This window comes from Strix uralensis, chromosome 2 (assembly GCF_047716275.1).
Source record: "Strix uralensis isolate ZFMK-TIS-50842 chromosome 2, bStrUra1, whole genome shotgun sequence".
Classification (NCBI taxonomy): domain Eukaryota; kingdom Metazoa; phylum Chordata; class Aves; order Strigiformes; family Strigidae; genus Strix; species Strix uralensis.
The window spans coordinates 136,268,962-136,278,999 of record NC_133973.1 but is presented as its reverse complement, the minus strand read 5'-3'; positions in this window follow the sequence as shown (position 1 = coordinate 136,278,999).

Genomic DNA, 10,038 nt, shown 5'->3' with positions numbered 1-10,038 from the left:
AGAAATAAGACTGTTGTTCTACTTTAGAGTGAGATGTGACGAGGATTTACCTCATTAGTTTATGGTCAGGGTGTCTATCTGTGATAGTAACTCCATGCTCACCCCTGCTGAAGAGCTGGCCTCCATGGTTGTGAGTTCTGGGTGCTTCCCACCCATCTTGCTGTCCATGGCATGGACAAAAGCATTATGTCCTGGAGGAGCTGAGTTAATGATTCTAACAGACTGCTCCAGATCAGCTTGCCCCATCTCTCCCTCATCCAAAAACCCTGCAGAGTTATTGCATGTATGAGATGATGCTTTTGGGGAAGGAGAAGTTACTATGTTGGAGATCTCATTTATGGGGCATTAAACTTGCTAGACAAGCCCTGTGAGAACATGAGACGGATGGATGGATGGATGGATGGGTGGATGGATACCAGTTGCAATAAACCCAGAGCAAACCCCACGGCACACTCCTGCAGCTCCCTGGGGTCCTTAACACTCTTCCCTCACAGCCTACCTACATCTTCCACCTCCTCTCCAGTACTGAGCTCTGAAAGACAGGAGCTGTTCTGCCATAATTAAAACAGCATGGTCCAGTGAACTGGAAGGGGAAAGGCACCAGGGCTGTCAGATGGCAACAGTGGGGTCTGTGCACATGAAACGTCTCCTTCAGGGAGTTTAGCTCTTCTCCAGGGTCACCTGAGTGGCTGAGAGGGATGAGTGGGTAGAGGGGCTTTTCAGATGTAGACATCTTTCAGCTACTGCATGGACACGTCTACTCCAACCCTCCCAACAGCCCCCGGCTTTCAACAACAACTATGTACAATCAATTGCAAGCAACCCCATGTGCAAACATCCATGTTTTGAGCACAGAGGAGATTTGCAAATGTGTCTGCACCAAAGACTCATGCAAATTAGGGCCAGAGAGATGAATGCACTCATTTAGGAAGTCAAGCTCAAGATTTGTCCTAAAGGGATGAGTGATAGATGCCTCTACTGGAGGTTAATAAATCTAGTAAATGAATAGACTGGATGATCTAACAGCTCCTTTTTCATTTTGTAAGTACTGTGATTTTAGAGGATATTTAATGGCCTTGAATAATAAACAACTGCTCTCCAAATGGAAAAAATTCTTATGCAAAATGGACATGAAAGCCATTGAAATTTTTCATTGAGGAAAAAAGAGAGGAGAAAGAGAAGATCAGCTCGTCCTATGTTTTTCCTCTCCATGAATGGCTACTTTTTACTAGACAGGAAGCATACTTAAAATGCTGGGTTCGAATTTCTGCTGGACTCAGTAACCTGAACCAGGAACTGATCCCACCCATCAGTATGGGTCTGAGAGGTTTCAAGGCTGTGTGGCCTTGGGAACATACTGCTGGACTCTGTAAAGGTGCTTTGGCTTTGTAGATGATATTGGGGGGCCTTTCTTTGAACTCTGTTTTGGGTAGAAAAGTTGAGAAAATGAGTGGCTCCCTTTCCTGAATGGTGTGAGCTAATGTGATTGCAAAGCCTTTCCTAAACATTGACACAGAAGGTGTGATGGTGCCATTTTCAACCCACCCAGTCCTCTCTCATCTCCCACACGATGTGGAGTTCACTTCGTTGCTCCTTAAGCTGCCTTTTCTCAGTGTGATATCACCATGACCTCATGGACCAGAAACAACTTCTCATCTTTGTTTCAGTCACCCAACTGAGCCTGCAGCTCACAGGCATGGTGCAAAAGGGGCGAAGGAGGCTCTAGGTGGGCTGAGCTGTCCCCCAGAAACACCTCTGGAGGACATGTCCACCAGCCACAGTCCAGCCCTGCAGCCCTTTGTCCATCATGGGAAGAGCCAGAGGCTGCCTCTAACTTCCAGATGGGAAGTGGAGGGGAGGGAAGAGTTAACAGCAGAGCATTTTGTGCAGTGAATCAGCGAAACCTTCATCTCCATTCATCACAGCCAGAAAAGCTCATGTCTGTCTGGCTCCAGCAGCAATAGCCGAAAGGCTGAGAAGCTTGTTCTGCTCCACAGACAGGCTGGGTTGCCTCTTGTCCTTGCTCCACGCTTTAATTTTGATCAATAATTGCACAGTCCATCTCTGTCTCATTCCTGTCTCTTTACTGAGGGGTCATTTGGAGATCTTGTTTCCTAAAGAGAGGCTGGATGAGAGTGGCCAAATACTACAAAAGTCTCATGGGACAAGGGACCTCTTAATATCTTTAGCCCAGCACCTGTTCCGAGCAGCATTAGCCCCATCTAATGCTAAGGCCAGGGTGGACATGTCTTTGTCTAGTCGTGTATCTTGGTGGTGGTGCCAGGAGATGATGGGCACCAACTGAAATACTTAAAATTCCATTTAAATGTAAGAAAAAAAATTTCCAGTGCATCAAACACTGGAATGGTTTGCTCAGAGGCGCTCTGGAGTCTCCACTGTCAGAGATATTTGAAACCCAACTGGACAATGACCTGATCTGCAGATGACTCAGCTTTGAGCAGGGTGTTTGGACTGCATCATCTCCAGAGGTCACCTCAGTGATTTGGTGATTCTGTGATTTTCTGAAAACTGACCTCTTTACAATCTGGTGCAAAATATACTGGCCAGATGTGCTGGGTGAGGATTAGTTCTGTTTTTCAGGCATCTCAGACTGATGCATGAAACAGCCTGCACTTTGTAAGCTCTATGGAGAAATATTGAATCTCCCACGGCTGTGGTTTTACATGGCCCAGTTTCCAGCAGCAATATTGGCTTAAGGTCATCCCTGCTTCCTATCCCAGCTGAGAAGAAGACTAAGGAGACCATCCATTGTTTAAACTGATGGGGACTGGACTGGGAACTGGCAGAGTCAAGGGACAAAGACAACACTGCCACCAAAGATTTGTGTTGTGGGACCAAGTCTTAAAGTAAATTCAGACTTGGTTCCTCCCATGGGAACCTGTATCCCTTCGGGAGAGGGTATAGGATACATACCTGGGAGTAGGACTTGATCCTCATAGGTCACTTCCAACTTGAGATATTCTATGGTTCTATGATCCATGAAAGGGAAAACAGTGTAAACAAGGCTGGTTTTGTCTGCAGCCTGGTGGGGGCTGGTGCTGCTGGCTACCGGCTGCAGCTGCATGCAATATTTTTTGTCATCATTTTAAATTAAATCTTGTCACAGACTGCACATAGCCTGATGTTGTGGTTTTCTCATGAATAACTCAGAATAATTATCAGTCTTAAACATTGACTAATCCTCATAAAAACATCTCACAATAGAGAGAAAAAAGGAACTATCTCTGCTGTATATATGTCACTATTGAAGCAAAACCATCAAATAACATGTCCAAGATGAGGCATAAAATGAATGCCAGAGTGAGGAACAGAGTTTTGGGGTTTCTGGCTTCGAGGCCATACTTTGCATTGTATTTATGGCATTGGTGTTTCTTCAGAGTTAGAAAAAAAACCTACATTAATATATGGGAGAAACAGAACTGCAGGAATAAATGTTATTCTGGGAAGGAAGTGGGAAATGTTGAGAAACCAGAGGAAGGGACTATCTTCTGCATTACTGGTTTGACTTGAGGCTGGAAGTGCTGAAAAAATCACAGGTGGACTCAGACTGTGCCAGCATTTGCAGAAATCTGCTGCCACCTCAGGGACTGGGATCAGAGAAGATTTTGGAAAAGAACCCAAATTATTATCAAATGAGACAGCTGACATTTTAGCCCAAAATGTCAAAATTACAATTTTCTGTTCCTTAATGGAACAGAAATCCCCTCTCTTTTAGAGGGGATAAAACAGCGGATTGATAAGGAGGTGCCGAATGGAGAAAGAACGACTCTTTCCATTTATAGGCAAATACGGTGTTTTTATAAATCCCCAGTTCCTGAAGTCATGAGAGTCCCCCAGCTCCCATTTCTCGTCATCTCACCATTCACACCTTTGTTTTTCAAGACAATCTTAAGAATTACATTGGAGGCCCCTGGATACTCATATCAGAAACTCACATTTTTATGAGCAAAAAAAGCCTCCAAAACACAAGTTTTTAAAGACAATCTCCTGAGCTGAAGGGGACAAGGGTGTGAAGTTTTAGTTTCTGGCAAGCTGTTGGGGTGGTGCTGGGGAGGAGGGCAGCAAGTCCAGCACAAGGAGGAGGAAAGGATGGAGACCTACTCCAGCATGGGGACATGGGGATGTCTCATCTGACCTGGCCAAACTGGGCAGCAGTGGGGATCTACAGGCTGTCAGGAGCTGAACACCAGGATGCTGTCCCTGTCCCTTGTGTCCTGGCAAGGACCCGCTGGGGACACGGTCAGTACCATTCCTTGGCAGCGATTCTGATGTCACCCCATTTCATCCCCCCTGGCTCAAGACCCCTGGCAGAAAGCTCATTTTTGTAGAATCACAGACTGGTTTGGGTTGGGAGGGACCTTTGAAGATCATCTTGTCCAACCTCCCTGCAGGGACACCTTCCACTGACCCAGGTTGCCCAAAGCCCCATCCAACCTGGCCTTGAACCCTTCCAGGGAGGGGGCAGCCACAGCTTCTCTGGGCAACCTGTGCCAGGGCCTCATCACCCTCACAGGGAAGAATTTCTTCCTTAGATCTCATCTAAATCTCTCCTCTTTCAGTTTAAAACTGTTACCCCCCATCCTACCCCTCCCCCCTTTCCTGTAGCCCCTTTCAGTCCTGGGAGGCCGCTCTAAGGTCTCCCCGGAGCCTTCTCTTCTCCAGCTGAACCCCCCAACTCTCCCAGCCTGTCCTCAAAGGGGCTGCTCCAGCCCCCTGAGCATCTTCGTGGCCTCCTCTGGCCCCACTCGAGCAGGTCCGTGTCCTTCTGCTGTTGGTGCCCCCAGAGCTGGACCCAGCACTGCAGGGGGGTCTCCCAAGAGCGGAGCAGAGGGGGGAGAGTCCACCCCCTCGTCCTGCTGGCCACACTGCTCTGGATACAGCCCAACACATGGTTGGCTTTGTTGGCTGTGAGTGTGCGTTGCTGGCTCATGTCCAGTTTTTATCCACCAGTACCCCCAAGTCCTTCTTTGTTTTCACTTTATTTTTTTGCCACCCTTCCCCTTCTCTCCATTCAGAATCCACAGCTTTGCAGAAAAGAAATCTTTGCTGAAAAATTGCTTTTCTCCATAGAGAAGGAAGAGGCAGGGAGACCCTACAAGGGAATATTTCTTGTCATTTAGAGCATTATTATAACAGTTTCACACTTCCAAATGGAAACATCATTTGTAGCGCGAGCACAGTCATTGCCTATTTGAAATGCTGCCTGAGGCAAAGGTACATTTCCAAGTGCACTTTTTACACAGCTCCTTGAAAGCACTGGAGATGGCACCAGCTGGTACCCCCTCATCCTGTGTTTGCTTGTCATGATTAAATGTGGCAGGATGGTTTTCCCAAAGAGATCCACCTCCGTTCAGTCGCGTGATGTTTCAGAAGCACCCACATCCCCATGCACTGCCCAGATCTGTCTACTGAAAGCAGCTCAGGAGCTGATCAGCTCTTCCAAAACCAAAGTCCCGTCTGCACAGATGCACTCTTGGCTTGCTCCACATTAGCATTAAAATGAAATCCAAACCACATCTTGTTGGGTGATTGAAGAACTCAGAGCTATAAATTGCAACTCATATATGTTTAAGCACATTAATAACACTACATTCATCCTTCTGATTTCAAAAAGTTTGCCTTTTTTCCTCTTTGGCTTAGCAATGAATTGTTTGAGATGTCTCCTTCCTCTGCACAGAGCAGCATGGATGAGATGAACCAAGAGGGAAAATTTAGCCTGAGAAAGTGTGGATGATATCTAGGAGCTTTTCAACAAGAGACAATAATATATCTAAAATATTTTGGTTTGCAACACAGAAGAGGACTGCCCAGAATCAAAACTTTCTATGTTCAGTGTCCACAATTAGAAACACTAAAAAACAATGGCAAAAAGCAAAGCGTGCATCTTCTATTATGCATAGTGGCAAAGAAAGAGGGGAAAATGAATAAGAGAAACTGAAGGCTGCAAGGAAAAACATGATGACCAGATAGAAGACAGCAAAGAAGTGTTGCAATGGGAATGGAGGAATCCTAGCAATGAGTTGGAGCAGTCACTAAGTAGTGTCAAATTCTGAGAAATACATGTTGGATGCTGTATTTCCCCTGCATGAGAATGACCAAATATTTTTGTCATCAGCAAAAGGAGATGTTAATCAATGACACAAGCAATCAACGGGTTTCAATCAGCAGATACCAGCTGGATGACCTGGCTGGTTTGAAATCTGTGATTGCCTGTGGAGCTTTTCAGCAGAGATCCACAGAGGCTGCTACAAGGCTTTGCACTCTTCAACATTTTCCTCAATGATTTGGAAATAAATATAAAATTACCATTGACATAACTCACAGACAACACAAAGACAGCCAGCACAAAAAATACGGTGAGTCACACAGAGCAGAGCAGTCTGGATGGCTTGGGGCTGTACAGCCAAAATGCATGTTAATAAAGCCAAAAGCTAAGCAGAATCTGGGAAAATGCAGGAGGTTGTGGCCTGAGATCTGCACATGATTTCTGGGGAAGAAGGACTCTAATAGGCTTTTGGGATGACGGAGAGCAGGTAATCAGTGTGATCTTCTGGGGAAAAGGGCTACTGCCATCCCTCAAAAGAGGAAATTGCTATCAAGAGAAGCTCCTAGAGATTCAATGGGGCTATTTATTATCAGACATAATAAAGCAATGCATATTTAAGTGTCAAGGGAGAAGAGCTTAGTGAGGTAAGTTGTGGCTTCCCCATCTCCTGGGGCATGAGATCAAGATGAGGCATGAGAGGCCCACCTGGACAAGAAGGATTAACTCCATGCAGAGGGTAACTGGGAAGGGTGGAAAAGCCTCGGCCACAGAGCCTGCCCAGAGAGGAATCATCTGGCCACGCATCGCCGTGGTGGGGACTGCAGGACCTTCCTATTTCTGCGAACCCACTAACCTATTTTTATTTCTGCATGCCTGGGAAGTTGAACCACAAGCATGGTCGCCCACACATCCCATTTCCTCCTTATGCAACTGTTCCAAAAACTGAGCCCTGTCGCTAAAAGCAAAGGCAGGCTCGTCTTCGCCTGTCAAGATACACCTCAATTACATATTGGGCAGGATGGGGCAGCTTTGCTGCTACTAGCCCAGAAAGGTGAACTGAGGAATTAAACTGGTGTTAATTCATCTTTGATGAAAGAACTACAACCTGTTTTTTCACTCTGTGTTTAATGGTTGGTCTGGAACACGACTGTCAGACGCAGTCCCATCAACTGGGTGGTGGCACCCATTTGCATGGCAGTATGGACCACAAAGACTCCAGTTGGGCATAAGGGCTTGCAGGATTGTGGTCTTCTGGATGAGCAGACAGATAAGAAATGCTCCAAGACTGTATGGAGGGGGGATCCCCTCCTGGGAGAAAATTCCTTTGACATTGTGGCCATTGCATTTGCATCTAGGGGCTGTCATCTTGAGTGCCACAGCCAGGATGTCCCATTAGGGACAATGGAAGTCACTGTGTTGCTGTACTGGCTAAAACTGGTCGTCTCTCCAGTGTCCTAGTGTTAACAGGGCCAGCTCTGGAGGGATCAGAGGAGAGGCAGCAAAAGCACTGAAAGAAAAACAATGATAACATAGGCTCTCCATAGAAGGTCTGGAGTCTCTTTCAGAGAAGAACCATGTTGAACCCTTCTGCATTTTGTGTTTTCCTAAGGCCAAGCTCAGGCTGTCCTTATGAAGGAGTGTATGTCCATTTTCCTGCACTTCCAGCCAGCATGGCCCACAGCAGAAATCTGATCAGAAGGTGACAAAACTGTGGGTGATGGTGGAGACAGAAAGAAAGTAGTATATTGTAGAGTATTTAAGACTCAGAATCAGCTCAGCTGGGAGTCAAGTTGCCATGAAGAACAATTTTAATGAGCTGGAGAAGGCCAGAACCTCAGGGTTCAAATTCTGTGATGAAGACACCAACTCAAGCACAGATTTTGGCCAGGTCAGTAACAAGTGTCCACTCCCAGAAGTGGTCGATGAATCAACAAGGCTGGACATTCATGCCAGTGCAGAGATGTTTGTAAGGAGACAGATTTTTCTTCAGTGACTTTGCTTGTTTTGCATGTACATCTGAAATTATCTCACTGCAGGAGAAAGCTGGGGAGACTCCTTCTACCATTCATGGCATAAAGTGACTTCAACATTTGAAGCATGCAAATGGGATACTCAAATGTTGTAGATGAGCAGGGCTCTGCTGAAATTCAGGGGAGCGTGGACAAAGATCTTCTCCCCTCACCCTTTCAATACAAAATCCATCTAGCTATGCTGAGTATAAGGAAATTCATATGTATATAAACAAGAGGTTGGTTATTTTCCCCCACTGGAAATTTAGCAGCCTATATTTCTTTTGTTTTTATGTAATGGGCATGAGATGTTTCACACAGTTAGAAATCCAGCAGTGAAGAATTGGATTTTTTATGTTAGAAGAGAAGGTATTGCCTCTGCTGCGCATTATGTCTCCCTTAATGATTGATGTCTGCTATTTCAGAGGAAACTGGGAGAAAACAGTCTAGAAGGAACATTTCAAGAATAGCTTATCATGATGGGAAGTGGCTTTGCAATGTCCATCCTGAAACCTTTAAACACAGTCTTTTAAAATAAAAGGCCTATCCTAATTGAAGTTAGAACACATATATTCATGTCCACACAGGTATTTGTGAAGTCTTCTAAGGCCTCGATCCCAAATTCTGCCTGGGAAAAGGGGTGGACACTGTGGAGAGGGTGGGTAGATAAGGAGCACCAAGTTGTTCCCAAATGTCTTAGTGACACTTTGTAGCACAACTTTGGTTTAACATTTTCCTTGCACTTTTCACTGAGAAATCCAGCACATCATTGCCATTATGCCATGCAAATTCAGACAAATGAAAATGTCATCAAAGTAATTATGAATAATATGTGTGCATCTAGAAAGAAGCAGGAAATCCATTTGTCACCTATTTCTGAGCTGCTGAGCTGCTTTCAGCAGGGAGAAAACAGCACATTTCTGAAGATAGTGCTTACAAAAAGTTTTTCTAGAGATAAGACTAACGCTGGACTGAGATTCGGAGATGTTCCATAGTTGCACTACAGCAACTTGGGAGAGCAATTAAATCCTTTGTGTTTTGATTTTCTATTTGCAAACAACGAAAAAAAGAATTTTGTTTTTCTACAACATCAGGACAGATGATCCAATATTGTGCTAACACCCGCAGTCCTAGCATCGTTTGGGGCTGGTATGTGCATGTATTAAATTCAGATGCAATGAATCCACACTTTGCTGTTATAGCAAAGCTTTTTCCTCGGCTTTTCTGCAATCATTGATGCAATGCAAACTTCACATAAGATATTACCAGACCTTTGTGTATGTTTCTGGGAATGAGCCTCTTTAACCAAGTAATAAGTGATAGGACAAGAGGTAATGCCTCAAGTTGCGCCAGGGAAGGTTTAGACTAGATGTTAGGAAGCATTTCTTTACAGAAGGGGTTGTTAGGTGTTGGAATGGGGTGCCCAGGGAGCTGGTGGAGTCCCCATCCCTGGAGGTGTTTAAGAGTTGGGTTGACATAGCACTCAGGGATATGGTGGAGTTGGGATCTGTCAGTGCTGGGTTAACAGTTGGACTAGATGATCTTCAAGGTCCTTTCCAACCTAGATGATTCTGTGATTCTGTGATTCTGCGTTTCTCTGGGGCACAGGATGCCAACACTGGAGATTCAAATCTCTGGACATCAGATATCTAAATATAAATTTAAATATTTGAGATGATTATCCCTGGCTCGGCTCTCTGGAATGCAATTCATACAAGCTGTTTTTACCATTTCCCTTAGGATGAGATGATTTGTCTGCTGAAAGTGCCCACTTCTCTCCTTTGACTGTGGAGGAGACTGGAGTGAACATCTCAGATGGTGAGGGCTTGTGTGCTTGGATAAATCCCTCCTTGCAATTTTAAGCCTTCTGCTCTTCCCTTCTGCTGCCTGTCTCCCAGATCACTGTCTGCACCAGTGCCTGGGCCTGCTGGGCTGCCAGTCTCTCTTTCCACCTCCTCTAGG